Source organism: Dermacentor silvarum, chromosome 7 (genome assembly GCF_013339745.2).
Source record: "Dermacentor silvarum isolate Dsil-2018 chromosome 7, BIME_Dsil_1.4, whole genome shotgun sequence".
Lineage (NCBI taxonomy): Eukaryota > Metazoa > Arthropoda > Arachnida > Ixodida > Ixodidae > Dermacentor > Dermacentor silvarum.
In genome coordinates, this window is record NC_051160.1 from 123,612,709 (window position 1) to 123,630,014 (window position 17,306).

Below are 17,306 nucleotides of genomic sequence, written 5' to 3' on the forward strand. Positions count from 1 at the left end.
ATAAAATATTCCATTCTTGCTTTGCGCAGGTGTAGGTTTACCTCATTTTGAATGTCTTCTTATTAAAAGTATTTTCACATGCTATTAGAAAATTGCTAAATATTGTATTTTTCTTGATACTCTGGTATAGCTGGTAATTAGATTTAAATGATTATAGGTTTTGTGTGTTACATGGTCTTAACGCATCGTACTATGCAGCCTCAATTTGTAGAAGAAAATGCGGTAACATGTGTAGGACTCCCCGTTTTCGAGCACATCATCAAAGCTCGTTCTGACTACTAATTCGCAAAATTGTGAGATGTTTTACTAGTTTTTAGATGGACCTTTAAAATGGATGCGTGTGGCCTCTTTCTGATAAGCAATTCGGCGAAAACGAAAATTATGTAGGTGGTCACCGAATTCACATGAAAAACGCCTCCGACAACATCCATATTGTAATTATACGTCTAAAAAATTGATAATTCATCAAACCGCATCACTGACATTACAATGGCAAGATGAGCGGCGACCAGCAGTTCTGTCACCATTGTTGAGTGTCAAATGGGAGCAAGCGCGCCCCCGCAAATTCTTCTAAGTGCTGATGTCGAGTACCAGCGGTTATTTCCTTGGTCAGTCCAGTTAATCACATGGCTTGGTTTCCGGCGAGAAGAAACACGGTGGCCACAAGAACTGGAGGGATGTGGCCGGAGCAAAACAGTCCGATAAAAATTATGGGTGTGCGAAATGGTGATTTTGATACCGATTTGAAGTGCTAGAAGGCGTATCGAATCGAATCAGATATCGAATACTTACAAATAGCTTCGAATAATGAACAGCCGTTATCGCAATGAGTTTATAACGATGATCACATCCCAGTATTCTTAAAATTAGCAAGTTTCTGTGATTACGTAGTACGTTATGAAGCGTTGTACATTAAAATCTCATATGGAGCATTAACAGCGAGGAGGAGGAGGAGGAATGAACGTTATTGCTAGAAACAGCGAGAAAGTGTTCTTTCTTCGCCCTAGGTGGGCGGCTCTCTCAGTCCAGAAAGCCGTTGGCTAATGCCGCAGCCCGGGCCCGGTCCACCAGACTTCGCTGATCCTCCAGGCTCTGTGCCGTTAACATTGCCTCCCACGTTTCTTCGGTGGCTTGTATCGTTTCTGAGGCATCGTCTTGACTGTTTTCTCGCGGTGTGGGCACACCAACACCATGTGTTGTAGGGTGTCTGGTACATCACAATATCGGCATAGGTATGAGAATTTAGTGGGATGCATCCGGTGCATGATAATTCCATGGACATATGTATTTGTTTGTAGTCTGCGGAGGGCGGTGGCTTCTTCCTTGCTTAATTTTGGATGTGGTAAAGGATATTTTCTTCTTTCGAGTCGTAATGTTGCAGTATTACGGCGTAGTTGATGGGAATGTCCTCCACCCTAACATTAACACCCATTAACAGCGAACAAATTATTTTTTCTCATGCACAGTATTCTTCAGATTGTAAGAATGATCGCTGTAGAGCCTCTAAAATATGATCACCTAAGTATTGTAGCCTGCTCCACTACGCAACTTCTCTTGATTTTACGTGTATACTATGCTCGCGGGCGTGAAAATTTTCGTACTTTTGTTCCAATTGTATTCGACCGCAGTTGGTTTTTTGAAATATCTGAAAAAATTTAAACCCCTCCCCTACCGGGAACACGGGTACACGCGAAGCTTGTGCAACCCTAGGGAAGGGGTTGGTTAGCTTTTTGAGCGTTTTAGACGTTCACCGGCCTTCAACGCGACCTGTTCTTTGGCAGAAAAAACCAAACGCGGCCTCCCCATTTGACTGGCGGGCCGGAACTGGCGGGAAATGGCGGGCGCGAGGTGAGCGAGCACGCGATCAGACCCTTTCTGTCCTCTGGAGGGAGGGACAGATGCCTGCAATTGGGTGGGGGTAAGGCGTGATCGCGCGCGCCAGTTGCGGGCGCCCCCCTCTACTTCTTTATACATATAAAAAGGGCGCGTATCCTGAACCAATAAATACCATGTAAGAAAAAAAAACTGCGGCTGAATCGGTTAGCGTGGTCGTCTCGCAACCCGGAGTTCGCTGGTTAGATTTCGCAGCCCGACGAGCAATCTTCATTTTCGCGTGGCTGTGTTTTTTCGTATGCCAACATCAACGGCCACATCAACACCGACGCCGAGATGAGGAAGGCAATACACAAGCTTCGCTTGAAAATATTGACCATATTTGTATTTGACAAATAACGACTATTCGATTCGAAGACCAATCAAATAGGACACTATTCGAATAGTTGTTTGAAAATTTCGAATATTCGCGCGCGCCTACCAAAAAATGACGAGCCCTCCACTGTCGAGAAAATGTGGGTAAGCGAAGCTTCGTGGCAAGACGACCGGCGGCTCTTCGCTGACGTTTGGCCTCAACATCGCGATGCCGCAACTCGTGATCCGCGGCTATTCGCTGACGTTTCGCCAGGACATAGGAAGCCCTCACGGTAGAAACGGAACGACAAGCTTCGCTTACCCTTATTTTCTGGACGGGGGAACGGCTGGTGATTTTGTCTCTTTGGGCCGCACGTGTAACAAGGGTAGTTCAAGGACGCGTTACAGGTCGTAGAGCCCACAGGGGTATGTGTAATTGAGTTTGGACCCCTTCTGCACTATCTCACTTCACTGGTGGCTCACTTTTCAGCGTGACACCACCACCACCACTACCACCGCCGAAACCTGCGAGCCTATAAAGCTTCGCTAAAAAATTCGCAGTTTCACCCGAAAGCGAAGCATTCATTGAGATAGCAAATTAGTGGACAGCTATCCAAAGTAATACCATATAAACATGTAAACAACAGGCACACTAAGTAAATGAACAAGTATGGCGTCACGCGCCGCACAAGCAAACATAAACGCATCTTACTGGATGACCACGCAAGGTGGCTGTGAAACACTGGAGTGAGTCAGCGCAGCAGCAGCAGCGAGCGAATTGAGCTTTGTGCCGAGCGCTCGCATCAACATGATGTTAACCGTGAAAACACATGGAGGGCTGACTCCGCCCCCGCCGCACATGCCTTTCAAGATACATCCGCGCGGGCGGGCGCTCTCGGTGCAGAAGCCCCCCCACCCCCGGAGCCGTCCATTCTGGCGGGAGCATGCTGCTGCAGCAAAAGCGTGGCCCTTCCATCTGCCCACCTTCCCTATGGAGACTTTTGACCCGGCGGGAGCGCGCGGCTGCAGTAAAGCGCGGCCCCTCCACATCCCTACCCTCGCTCCCGAGTGTTGTGCGTGACTTAGAGTGTACTAGATAATGGTCGAGTGGGCCGAACGGCGCTCTCCCGCTGAGGCGCCGCGTGTGGAAAAATTTTGCGAGGGCGCTGCGAGCGAACTGGATTGGGGCGGAGACGCGCTCCGCGGCATATTCAACGCACTTTCGCCGCTGGCGCCGAGGCCGATTGCGCATAGTACGCTCTTAAAATAGTGCTTTATTTCAACTGCAAATTTATGTTTACACCATCTTGCCTAACATATATATTTGAGGCATGTATTATACAACGCGTCGTCTTCAGTTTTGCTGTCGTTGTCAAGCGCGTCGTCTGCTAGCGAGCGCGCGTTCGCTACGCGGACGCTGGCGGCGCCCAGTTTTTCTCGCAGAACGTCTGTGTAGTACATTTGTTTTTATGTTTTAGTTGCTTTGGTGCGCTCATGACTCTTGACGGCGGGTACCAAAGGTAGCTTCAGTCAAGTGAACTATTGTTTTTAACACTGTCTTCTAAAAGCAACTGGCATCTCTGCAACATGAAGCTACGTACGAAAATTTTATTATTGATAGCGTGTCATTTTACGCGCGCTTCTTGTCGGTGGATATTGATCAGGAACAATGATCGAAGAAAACAATATTAAAGTGAAATAAACCAGGTTTATTAGCTGCGTGGTGCGAAGAATGACCGATGTATTTCTACGTAATTAAATCAAAAGGTACATTGAGAATGGTACAAATGGTACAGTGAGAACTCCCGACCGTGCACGTTTGCATACGAAACCACACGTATTAGTGAATACTGCACATAAAACTCTCATTCGCAGAAATATTATTCATAGCAGGCAATTAAAACTATATATATATATATATATATATATATAATTCAGGGTGCGTACAGGTCCTTGAAATCCTTGAAACCCTTGAAATTGAAAAATGCGTTTTCAAGGCCCTTGAAGTCCTGGAATTTTTTTCCTTCCTTGAAAATCCTTGAATTTCGTGAGCAATGCACTCTTTTATCGACATTGCGGCCTCCTTTCTGTGGTAGATCGGCGTCGTTCCGTTTTGCAGAACTGCGCGGAAAAAATAAAAGGCTTCACCGCGTCAAACCGCGAACGGAGCGAGAGACTCGTGCCGCGCTTCGGTGCTGGCTCGGTTGGCAGTTTCGCTGCTTTCCTCACCCTATCGTTGGTTTCACTCCTCGCCCGTCGGTCTGCCTTGCGCCACTAACTCGCGCGTGCGAGGTGAAGCTATATAAAGAGAACTATAGTAGAGCAACTTTACACTGTGCTCAGTGCCTTTGGGTGGAGGTTTGTTATATTATTTATGATAATATAAGTGCAATATATTACCGTATTTTCCGTTCTATAAGTCGCACCTTTGTTTATAAGACGCACTCCCCTCAAAACGGCAGTTTTTCCGAAAAACAAAACGTGTATAAGTCGCACGGGTGTATAAGACGCACCTGTTCTTTCGGTGAGCGATTTTAAAAAAAGTTACAGTGACGTTTCTTAGGTAAGCGATTTAAAAAAGTCACAGTGACGTTTCGCTCCGTGAACGCGGGTCATACGCGAGCGTATCGGTGCCATATATTTCCACTCCAGGCGCATTTCTGCCATCGTGGTTGCCGCGATGTTCCCTATAAAGTCGAAGGGCGATAACATCGTCCCCGCGTGCCGTTATGTATTATGTGCGAATGAAAGCGTACGACGGTGAGCCGAATCGCGTGCAAGGGAGGAAAGCGGGAAGGCAGCCCGGGAGGAAGGTCGGAGGGGGGGGGGTGCCTGTACTCGGAGCAACTGCGTAGTTTGCGCAGCGGCGTGCGCCGTATCTTGACAGCGATCTGCAGATGCGGCGACTTCGTGGTCGGCCTACCGCCGCTTGCGTTTATGCACCATCCTTGCACGGCGCTCGGGCCCGAACTTGATGACGAGAACCCGGCACCTCGATAGCGCGCACAGAACCGGTAGCAATTAACTCAACCAGCGCGCTTCGCGTGGCCATAATTAATATCGGATCCGATTTTGATGGCAGTCTTTCCGAAAAAAAAAAAAAGTGAATAGGTCGCACCGTTCTGAGACGCACCGACGAAAAATTAAGAAAAAAACGCGTCTTATACACCGAAAAATGTGGTATGCTGAATGTTTTGGAAATGTTTGATGAACCAACCGAGCTAATGCCGCAGAAGGCTGCGCAGCTGTTGTGGGTTTTCGTTGTGTTAACTTTTAATATTGCGGACTTGAGAAATGATCAAGACAAGGCATGTTTTACAAAATTGCAGTATACATCTATTTGTTATAATATAATGAATGTGTAGGAAGACTACGCCGAATGGTTTGGAAATGTCGGAAACTTACCCAGTTAATACTGGAGAAGTCAGAGTAGCTGTTGGGGACATTCGTTGTGTTTTGTCAACTTTTTCATTTTTTGGTATTGTGAACTTGCAAAGTGATCAAGGCTAGATATTATTAGCATCATTGTAATCTACATTTATTTATTTTTATTTTAGTGCAATAACCCTATGCTGAATGTTTTGAATGTTTTTGGTGAACTTTACCCAGCCTATACCGGAGAAATCTCAGCCGCTGTTGTAAGCGTTCATTTTGTGTTGTGATATTCAGAAATTATCAAGTCTAGCCATTTTTATTATAATTGTGATATACATATATTTTTATTGTAGGTGCAATAAAACTGGTCATTTTTGGAAATGTTAGAGCAAAGAAATCCTACTCTGGATGCCGCTTTGAGTCCTTGAAAAACCTGTGACAGGTGCTGGAAAGTCCTGGAATATCCTTGAATTTTTGCCTTAGAAACCTGTACGAACCCTGTATATATATATATATATATATATGAAAGTGTTATTGATATGCTGTACGACGCCGAACAGTCGTTTCCGTACGAATGTAACGCATAACCGCACTATTGCAGTCTCAAAGGTGAGAGACCGATGCAAGTGCGGACTGTTATTCCGAATGATTGTGCTGCCGGAGAGTTGTGGCTGTTGCGCAGAGGCGCAGTTCCTGAGAAAATTAACGCAGGGGTGTTAATAAGTCCGGCTAATAAGCTGCTAATAAGCCCTGCTAATAAGTGTAATAAGCTGTCATTCAATATAAATGCCCCGTTTTGGGGCAGCCTGTAAATCTGCGAACTTGATTCAGGCAAGGAAAACTTTTTTTTTTTTTTTGACAGTCTCACCATCTTTGCAACCCATTAAAACTGGGTGCCCCATGTGGTACCACACTTCTTGAACGAACGCAGCAGATCTATACACATATCTGTACGTGTATGTGAGGTATGCCGTTTCTCTAATTGCTTCATTATTGTCGTTATGATAGTGCGTCGAATAACTGAAAGCAGGGGTTTATAATATACAAGCTGCTTAATTGAGCGGACAGACATTTGGGAATGGCATTACATTTATGTATGAAATATAGGATAAGCGTAACATGTTTTTCTTGGAACTCAGACTCGAGAATAATTTATTTTGTTTACACTCCTAGCAAAAAGACGAAGAACGCAGCCACCTGTCTTTTTTTGTTTAGTTTAAACAAATTTGTGGGTTTTACGTGGCAAAACCACGATATGAGTATGAGGCACCCGGTTTAGATTTCCCCACCTGGGGCTTTTTAACGTGCACCTAAATAGAAGTACACGAGTGTTTTCCATTTGTTCCCATCGAATTCCGCGACGGATTGAACCCGCGAGCTCCAGTTGAGCAGCGCAACGCCGTATATCCACTATACCGGGTGTTCGAAATTAAGGTTTAGGGGATTTTTAAAAATCTCCTGTGGCAGTTAGCACAATTCTCATTGATGAGCTGGGTTATTCGAAGAGGCGGATATTAGTAGCACGAGAATCTAAACACCTATTCAACTTATTAACAAAATTGATTAATGAACTTCTTAGTTAATTACTTTACGACACATATTGCAATTTACGAATTGTAGCCGGTGAGGTTGCAAAACGCATCCACTTGAAATGAATTTCCAGAATGACACCGACCGCGATAAATGACCCCGTACCCATTACTCCGCATTCTGTTACGCGAGTAAGGCGGAAACTTGAATAGCTAGAATGTTGCGCTGCAGTTTTTTTTTTTTTTTCGATAACAATGCTTCCCGTAAATCTGAGTACCCGCCGCGGGGGCTCAGTTAGCTAAGGCGTTGCGCTGCTGAGGACGAGTTCGCGGAATCGAATCCCGGCCGCATTTCGATGGAGGCGAAATGCAAGAAGCCAGTGTGCTTGCGTTGTAGTGGACGTTAATATTGAACCCCAGGTGGTCAAAATTAATCCGGAGCCCTGCACTACGGCGTGCCTTATAATCAGAACTGGTTTTGGCACGTAAAAAACCCCAAAAGAAGAAAGAAATCTGAGTACAAGGTGCCGGATGGGGCAGATATGCTTTACTTGTTTGAAGCGGCAAGCAGGAAGGTTACATATGTTTCTCCGTTTGCGTTCCGCAAGACCTACTGATGGAAAACTATATGCGGAACAATACACACGAGAGATACATGCTGCTCGAAGAACGAAAAAAATATTTGTTCTCCAAAGGGAACCGTACAATAACATAGTAGAATGAAAGCCGACACTGCGGCCGCAATGCACGGGCAATCACCGAGCGGCATTAAAAAATAAAATGAGGAGAAAGAAAGGCATTTGTTCTTAAGACATATATACATGTCATATTCGATTATGAACACCATTTGAGAGGTCTGAACGCAAATACCAGCGCGCGAAGTAGTGCGATTGACCCTGCCGAGCAGTATCGCCAGCAGTTTCCAACGGCGCGACCTTGACGCGGCCCAATCCAGTTCGATCGCAGCGCCGCCACAGTATTTTTCCACGTCGGGCGCCTCACTGCAAAGCATGCGCCGCCCCAGCCGCTCGTCCCACTCGACCATATTCTAGTACACTCTAGCGTGACTGTAAAACTGCGCGCTTCCTTCCCACTTCCCTCCCTTGTGTGCGGGAGCCGCGGTTGCCGGCTCACAGTCGTAAGCTTGCACTCGCACATACTAGAGCACTGCACAGGCTGGGGTTTACACGAAAGCCCGGGCCGGGTAGGGCAGTTTTTCAAGGGCTCGAACCGGGCTCGGCCACGGCATGTGCTGTTTGACGTGGGCCTGGGCCGTACTCGGGCCAGGCCCAGGGTATTTTGACGCGGGCCCGGGCCGGGCTCGGACATTATGATGGTGTGCATGTAACGTGCAGCGAGTTATCCTCGCGCGTCTCGACTCTGAAAAGCCTGTTGCCGCAGCTGGAAGCTAGCAGTGCTACTACTGTGTACTTCTTATTTCTTCTTCCGTCGTATTTAGTGCTGTTGAACAGAATTTAAAAGTCCAGAAATACCGAAGTTGCCTAAAACCAAAGGATTCCATTGTATTCCTTACCTAAATCAATGTAAAAACTGCTTTCAGCGCGGTGCAAGCGCGTTCGCGACTTGCTGATTCTTTAAAGGCGAATTGGTAAAACAATCACTGGTAATATCAGACGATTCGTCACGTGGCTGAAACATGGCACTGCGTCCATCCAGGATTGCACGCATGTTCTCCACCAGCCGCCTAGCAGCAGCGCAATACGCTGCACCATAGCGGAACGCGAAGATTTCTTTCCCATTTACTCCATCCATGCACTGCGCTCGCGACCGGTTAATGGGGGCGAGGAGTTACGGGGTCGCCATCTGTCGTAAGCGCCTCTCTTGCGTAGTATGAGGGACAACGTGGCGTGCTCCTCGGAAGTTTGGCGTAGTTTGGCTGTCAGCGCTCAATAAAAACACCACGCGGGAGCCCTCCTGGTGATTTCTGTAAGCAATCTCCAAGGGAGGGAAGTTTCTTACTGTCAAAATAATAACCTTGGGCAAAAAGAAAGCGCAGAATAGTTTACAGGTGATATCTCTTTACCGAATACGTAAACATATACAGTGAACGCCCATTGCGAACCAGCCTCTTGCGTGAAAGGTAGGCATTCGCTGAAAGCAATCATGTGAAATATGTTTTATTGCGATAGCAATTATATGGCCACTCCAAGGCAGATTTCTGCCGCCGCCGTCGCCGTGAGGTTCCGTATGACATCAATGGAGATGAAATCGTCGCCGCGCGCCGCCGAACGCTGTATGTGCGAGTGAAAGGGCGCGAGGGACGCGCGCTTTCACGGGGAGTGAACGCACGGCGGAGAACAAACGCGCGTTCTGTGCCGTGCTCCCTTAAGGGCTGCAGAAGTAGGTGTCTTTCCTCCTTTACAATCACCATATATGTAGAGCAAACGCGCCTTCTTCTGACGCACGAAAGGCCGTGGGGGGGGGGGGGAGGGGGAGGGAAGGGTGGCGACGTTTAGCTGCGGCACCAAGTGCCTATTTATATCAGAGGCTCCGGCAACAGTCACCAACGCCGCACGCATTTTCTGTGAACGCGGGCAAAACGCCGACGGCGTCGACAACAGTTCTGCGTGTTGCCGGTGCTGCTGCATGTCCAAGTTTATACAGCTGATAAAGCTGCTATCATTACTCCGTATAGCTCTCTACAAATTTGCTATGGCAATTGATGCTTCGCCTTTCAGGTGAAACTGCGACAACTTTTTTATAGTGGCTGGAATGTTTGAGACAACAAAAAAATGTCACAGTTTCGCCCTAAGGGCGAAGCAATGAATGCGATAGCAACACAGCAATGTCATACGAAGTAAGGTGAGCGGCTTTGGTAGCAACAACACGCAGAACTGTTGTCGACGCCATCGGCGTTTTGCCCGCGTTAGCTCAAAATGCGTGCGGCGTTGGTGACTGTTGCTGGAGCCTCTCATATAAATAGGCACTTGGTGCCGCAGCTAAACGTCGCGTCCCTTCCTTCCCCCTCCCCCACGGCCTCTCGCGCGTCTGAAGAAGGCGCGTTTGCTCTACATATATGGTGATTGTAAAGGAGGAAAGAGACGCCTACTTCTGCAGCCCTTAAGGAAGCACGGCGCAGAACGCGCGTTTGTTCTCCGCCGTGCGTTCACTCCCCGTGAAAGAGCGCGTCCCTCGCGCCCTTTCACTCGCACATACAGCGTTCGGCGGCGCGCGGCCACGATTTCATCTCCATTGACGTCATACGGAACCTCACGGCGACGGCGACGGCGACGGCGACGCCGACGGCAGAAATCTGCTTTTGAGTGTCCATATAATTGCTATCGCAATAAAATTTGAAGTCTTGAGGACTCGAAAGGAGGCTTTTACATGCCTTCTTTATGAAGAAACTCTTGGACAATAATGCACAATTCATCTGTATGTCTGATGGTGGCAATATTCTTAACAACAATTAAGTGCTCACCTTGCATGCAGCAGCTGTCCTTCTCATCCAAGCTCAGCACACAATTGCTACATCTCAGAGTTTTATAGCACGGAAGCCAGCACGAGGGTAGCAGCAGGCCATTGTCATGGGAATGACAAGCGGGCTCGATATTTTCTCTGAAGCGCTCTTTAAAAGTGCTTGATAGCACTTCGGCTTTTCTATTTCCAAATATTTGCAGTGGTTTTCCATACTGTATTAGGACGGGATAGGAAGACCAACCCAAGAATATATGCTCGACAATATGCTCGACAATTTACACAACGCCTTGTATAAGCACATGAGCAATGAAGACTACGAGCGGTGAAACGTGCTCCGCGCGTGCCGTGGGAAGTGACAGTTCAGAAAGGGGCGTGGTCACTTTGCGCAGTGAGCGGCAGAGTTTGGCGGCATTAACAGAAATGGCGGCGCAGGTGTACACAAGCGCGAAAGAAGAAACACATTCGACAGCTATTGCGACCATGTAAGCAGAAGAGGAGCGAGGACTTCGACAGTTTGACGATGGCGCAGTTCTGGCCTCTTGAACTGTGGCGGTTAGTTTTCCTGGTCGGAGGGGGCGGGTCGGTGACGCATCGGGTACAGCGATCGTCGACGAGGAGATGGTGAGCGGCATGACGAAGATTCAGGAAGGTAAGCATAAATATACCGCTCGGAGGAAACCGGGGCTGATTGAAGCATGCGCTGACTGCCATATCGGAACATCCGGAAAGCGTCGCTGGAAGTTTAAAGGCAACGGTGGTAATAGCGAGCGAAGTATCTAGGAGTGAAGCAAGCGTAACAAATGGGACGATTTACAGGCGTCCGCAAAGTATTGCTGACCTTCGGCCTGGCCCAGGATGCAGCAAGAGCGGCGGGTGGGGAAGACTGTTGCAGGATCGAGAAAGCCGGCTGGGGAGTCGTACACACTATCTGTGCATAGGGATGAGGGGGGTCTACTGGCTGCACTGCCTCCGCAGAGGGAAGAGGCACGGCCACAGGAGGGTGTTAGTGAGCAACGGGAACAGCTTGAGCGACCCCTTCGGCAATGACATTGTGGAGCGTTCGTGGGAGATGACAGGACGTCTACTGACTGAAAGGCACCAAGAAAATTTGACGGGCAACTTCTTCGCGCACGATGCCTTTAATCTGCTGAAGCAGTGGAGTGTGTTCGTAAACGGCAACGAGACTCGTTAGCGAGTCGGCGGTCGACTGAGGCTGACGAGTCAGGGTGCGTTGCTTCTTTAACTCATCGTAGGTTTGACTTGGTGACAACTTCTAAAACGGTGCGCGCATAGCTAGCCAGTAGCATCTGGAATTCGCTGTCATCGATGCCTTTGAGAATGTGGTGAATTTTATCAGCTTCGGGCATGGTGGCTTTGACACGTTTACAGAGGTCGATGACTTGTCCAATGCAGCTAGTGTGAGTTTCAACAGTCTGCTGTGCACAGGCTTGCAAGCGCTTCAGCGCGCAGTTTTCGGACAGCACGTTGGCCGAACACTTGAGTGAATGATGTTTTCAATGTCCACCATATCGGGATGTCGCTTTCGTTTTTATGGTACCAGTGTTTGACAACGCCAGTAAGAAAAATATGACGTTGGTCAGCTTCGCGGCGTCGCCCCTCTTGTTATGGGCGTTGATCCCTTCGTATAACGTAAACCAGTCCTCCACGTCGGTGTAATCTGTACCGCTGATGACCTTCAGATCCCGTTGCCGAGGAACCGCGGTGCAGATGACGGACTGGGGTGAAGGCGCCGGTGGGTCGGTGTTGTCGGTCATGATGGGCAGAAGCGTTCGGGTTTGACGCTCCAGGGTGCAAGCAACGAGGGAATTCCAGCAGCCTCCACCAATTGATAACAGATTGATTGGCGGTGTCTCCAAGGACGCTACGAGTTTGAGGAACAGCGAGGCAGCGTGTGGCACCGTCTCGAAAGACAGCAGCGACCATTAGCGCGAGCAGAGCAATCCGAGCATTGGTGATGCTGCTGGACGGAGGCGCGTCTTCTATGCTAGTGCTACACAAAACACCACGATGAAATTATTTTCAAATTTTTTGTACAGTCGATTTCAAGGGAAGTGAACCTTAGTCGATAACGCGAGGACGAAGTGCTGTGAAAAAATTGTAATTACCGGTCATTGTGAACTTGTACTTACAAATTTATGGGAGAGGCCTTGGCCCTGCATTGTACATAAAGTACGCCGGTGGCTATGATGACCTCCAAGCCGTCATGTTCCTTGTGTAGCCTCGGTTTTATAGATGTCAGCGCCGTCGACTTACACGATCTGCTTGTCTATTTGCCATGTGCGATGGGTGTCTCTACCGCCGCTATTTACGACCCGATGGTCGTAAATGTTTTCTAATGAATTGTCAGCACCTGCGCTCCGATATATGTGCCGGATTCATGCGGACCCATAATATACTCAAGCATCCAGCCTCAGTAGTACATGCGCGGCGTGCACCCCATTCGTTTGGCAGTACGTGCGCTCAAGCTCTGACCGCCAATGCCGCAATGCCCGCCTCACAGGACATCTGGGCAGCTCATATTACTACCCTGACCCGCCAGGCCTTTTATTGATTTGTTCTGCCGCCTTTCCGTGGACTACATCTGGAAGCCACTAGGTTGTCGTCCCCGTGGCACACCTCACATGCTGCACCGACACTTCAGCACAGTGATTCTCGTGAGACACGCAACAATCGCAGACGCTCGTTGTTCTCTGAAGTGGCGCAGTACTTCCTTTAAGAAAGCAGTACTGTCCGTTGTACTACCAGTGCCTATCACCACGAATATAAAGGGATGCCTGAGTGCTTGATTAGCCTATTTGGCAGCATTCTCATTATTCAGCAGCATTCTCGCCAGAATTGCTTTCTCTAACTCTAACAACTATACATTTGGAATGGGATACCGCCCTTTGTTACCTAGAATTAGAACATCGCCACTGACTACCAGAAGCTTCGCTCCCTTCTTTCTGCACGCCCATCAATCAGCCTTCCCCAACTATAGATAACATTTTTTATGACGATGAGAGCTGTGTATTCTAGACTATAACTGTGAACTAGTTACGCCAATTATTGCATCCAGCTAGTGCACAGAAACACCATGTAACAAACGACAGAGTAGAAATATTGTTGTGGCGGTATATAACCTTTGGCAATATTCACCTGGAACTTTGATGTGGCTCCTGACTACTATGGTGCCGCTCGGGGCCTCTCCGCAAATATCTTAAGTATGACGGCTCCTACCAATGCCAAATATGTTATTAAGCTTCTTGAATCTATGAATTATCAGCCCAATGGAGGCGAAACTGCTGATATCGAGTAAACAAAACAGAATACAAACCCCCCGTATTTATCTTTCCTTAGGTCCGCCATTATGGCTCCATTATCGTCTCGGAGCGGTTGTTGTTAAGACGAGTAGCGCATTCGAAATATGACAAAGCTGAAGACTATTTTGGTTTCGATGCAGATCCAGTTTGACAGCGTACTAAGGCGCTGTTGTAGCGTTTTTAATTTCCCGCACCAACCGCGTCTGCCATAAACAGCATCTATAATTGCAATTAGCTTATAAACATTTATTTCGGGCACTTTGAAGTGACTGTGGTATTTTCTTCAGAAATATCTATGACTTGACGTTGGCTCTGCCTGCGCAGAAAATATCAGTTGCCCTGAAATATCAAATTTAATGTGTCTTTTTTTTGCAGGCACTAAATAATGAAAGCTATGATGCTTGTTATCTGCACACTCGTCGCACTGCATGTCGTTTCAGGAAAGAAGCGTAAGCCACAAGTTTTCACAATTTCAAGCACTACTATAACCACACATCTAGCCTCAGATTTGTTTAAAGGGGCCCTCAACAACTTTCAATTGAATGGGAGAAATGCACATGAAGGAAAAAAAAACTCTTAACCTGGCACTCGGCCGCGCAACGCTTCAAACAGCATTGCTGGGTGATCGTAGCCCTGCATTTTTCGGAAGTGTGCGCGAACTTTTCATCTTATTACTCATTAGGATGATAACTTCTTATTGCACGTCTCGGACTTACGGCCGTCACTGCGCGTTGCACAGCGCTGCTTTCAACACCGACACCGCGTTCCAGGAGACCCGCTCCGTGAATGCGTCTCTCTCTCTCTCGCTCTCATACCGCCAAAACCTCTTCACCTCGCAGAGCCAGAGCGTACGAACGCGCCACCTGTGGACGAAGACGACGACGTTCAAACGCAATCGTATGGTTTTCATAAATGTATGTTATGCAAGTGTGGCTGGATAGTCTTTCTTTTTCTTTATTGAAATATTAGTGATTACGACGATCGCCTTGGGATCGGGGGTAAGCGGGTTCGAATCCCGCCTCGGTAAGAAAGTTAATTTTATTTTCTTTCTTGGTGCTTTCTTGACACACACCACAAGTTACGGCTGGCTAAAACAGCTTGTTAAAAAGACTATTTCGGAAATACTTTGCCGCAAGAAGTACTTCAACGCGTTCAGCAGTAGCAGAGTTATTGGCAAACACGGCTTCCGCTGTGCTCCCGTTCGTTCTTCAATGCCTTGCACTGCGAAGGCAGCGCAGAGTTGGGTGTTGCCACAACGATCCGCCTTCTAAATGTCACCATGGCGTGCAGTTCAAATTTCAATTTAGATGTTAACGTACACGCCATGACTTCCGATTTTGGTGCCTACGACGCGCTAAACGTAAGCCAAACGTCGTTGTCCTCAGCGAGCCACAATGCACTTAGCAAGTGCACTGGTGGTGGAACCCCACGGCAGCCACATCATCTAGGCAACGCCGCCGACCACAGCTACCAATACCAGCGGCGTAAGGGAATACACTTTATTAGAAAATAAAGCGTCCATAAAAGAGTGAGGAACATGGATTCTGCTACAAAGATAGCGTTTGAAAGAAAGGTCAGTACTCGCTCCACTTGCAAGCTCCACGCACCGTGTACGACAACAAAACTTGGCTTAGATGTTCACACCAGCGTTATGCTACCCGCGGACTATGTTATTTCACCAAGCCCGAGGGACGGTGTAAGGCCCCTTTAATTATAAACATTTTTAACAACGAAGCTGTTTAAGCCAGCCGTAATTTGAGGTTTGTATCAATAAACTATCAACACCAGCAATGAAGAAATAACTAAAAGAAAATAAACTTTGTCGCCGAGGCGGGATTCGAGCCCGCGTGCCCACGGTCCCAAGGCGAGCGTCGTACTCACTACGCTATACAGCCTTTTTTTTCTTTCTTTATTGCCTTTATTCAATTCACACACAAATACGGTGTACAATCATACCAGCCCATCAAGGGCTGAAAAGGGGAACAATCAAAACTCGGGCATGTACATCAGCCCTTCTAACCTAGGAAGCCAGTCTGGTTCGGGTGCATGAAGTTTATACACTTGAACCATTCTGCTGACAGATTCGCGAAAGTAACTCCTTATTGGCCTCGCGTCAGGACCTGCATGACGTTAGGCTATTCTTGACAACCACATACCATGTAGGCCCAGGAGCATTATCATGTCGAATGGAATGCCTTCGTCGTTATTGACCGGTAAAAATTTAATGCCATAGCTATCTATTGGTAAGTCTTTTTTTAAGTTCTTTGAAGTATGTCCCAAAAGAAGTAACCTCCGCAACATTCTAGAAAAACGTGTTCAATTGTCTCAGGTCTCCTACATATAAAACAGTGAGTGCCCTAAGGTACGAACATTTCTTTTTCATCCATATATGTCTTTGTACTTCTAGCGTATCAGTATGCAGTTTGAAGAAGCTTTTGACACCTCCCCTAACAGGCATGTTTTTTACCCTTTTTAAGATGTCTTCACCTGGACCATCATTGTATTGGGTTCTATACAGGGGAGTGGGAAGAAATACATCGCATAAGTCTTTGTACAGTTTTTTTCCGAGACACGCCACACAGGTATTCGAGGGAGAAATGATTTTGTAAGAAATGACACCAAACGTACACTTCTCTCATATACCCAGACATGCTTCCTGGCATACTTTCTGACCACACAGTTAAGTTTGGCAGACGTCTACCTAACCTCACTTGGCACACAGTTCGTAAAAAGGGGTCAGTAGCATTGCGAAAAAACATACAACGATTCACCAGCTGTCTAAGATACAAATGTGACAGGCCTAGTCTTCTTAGGCGGACACGTCTAAAAATACTTGTTCGTTTAGCTCTTTTCCACGTGGATCCCCAGACAAAAGCAGCAAAAACACGATGTAATTTCTGAATGTTAACGCGTGAGCAATGTAATACTTGCAGCACGTACCACAGCTTGCTAATTAGGAACAAGTTGCAAATTGTGGCGCGTGCAAATATAGATAGGTTGAAGCCTTTAAAACGCTTGGAGCTTTCCCGTATTGTGGTAACTTCTCCACGCCAATAGTGTTCACTGTCTCTATAATGCTGCAAAGGTACACCTAAGTACTTAACTGGCGTAGTCACCCAGGCCATGTTTGCGAAAATACTTGGGATTGATAGCCAATTGCCATGACAGAACCCCAAGCTCTTTCCCCAGTTTATAGCGCGGCCGCTTACTCTAAAAAATTTTTTTGCAATGTTCACAACTCTAAGCACGCTTTCTTCGTTCGAACAGAATACAGCTATATCGTCAGCGTATGCAAGAAGCCGTATTTCAGTTGCATCCAGACAGAAACCTCGAATGTTGGTGCTATTGATAACGCTTAGACAAAATGGCTCAATGTACAAGCAAAACAGTAGAGAGGAGAGGGGACATCCCTGGCGTACATAACGGTGCATTTTGATGCGCTCTCCCACTATTT

General features: G+C 47.3%; 1 long non-coding RNA gene across 1 annotated transcript in view; it reads left to right on the plus strand.

Annotated features, from left to right (window-relative positions):
- Window positions 1-17,306, plus strand: part of LOC125946959 (uncharacterized) — a 56,675-nt gene that overhangs the window by 31,669 nt on the left and 7,700 nt on the right. Inside the window, exon 3 of the long non-coding RNA XR_007468026.1 lies at window positions 14,228-14,301. This is a non-coding gene — a long non-coding RNA (uncharacterized LOC125946959). The remainder of the gene's footprint in view (window positions 1-14,227; window positions 14,302-17,306) is intronic.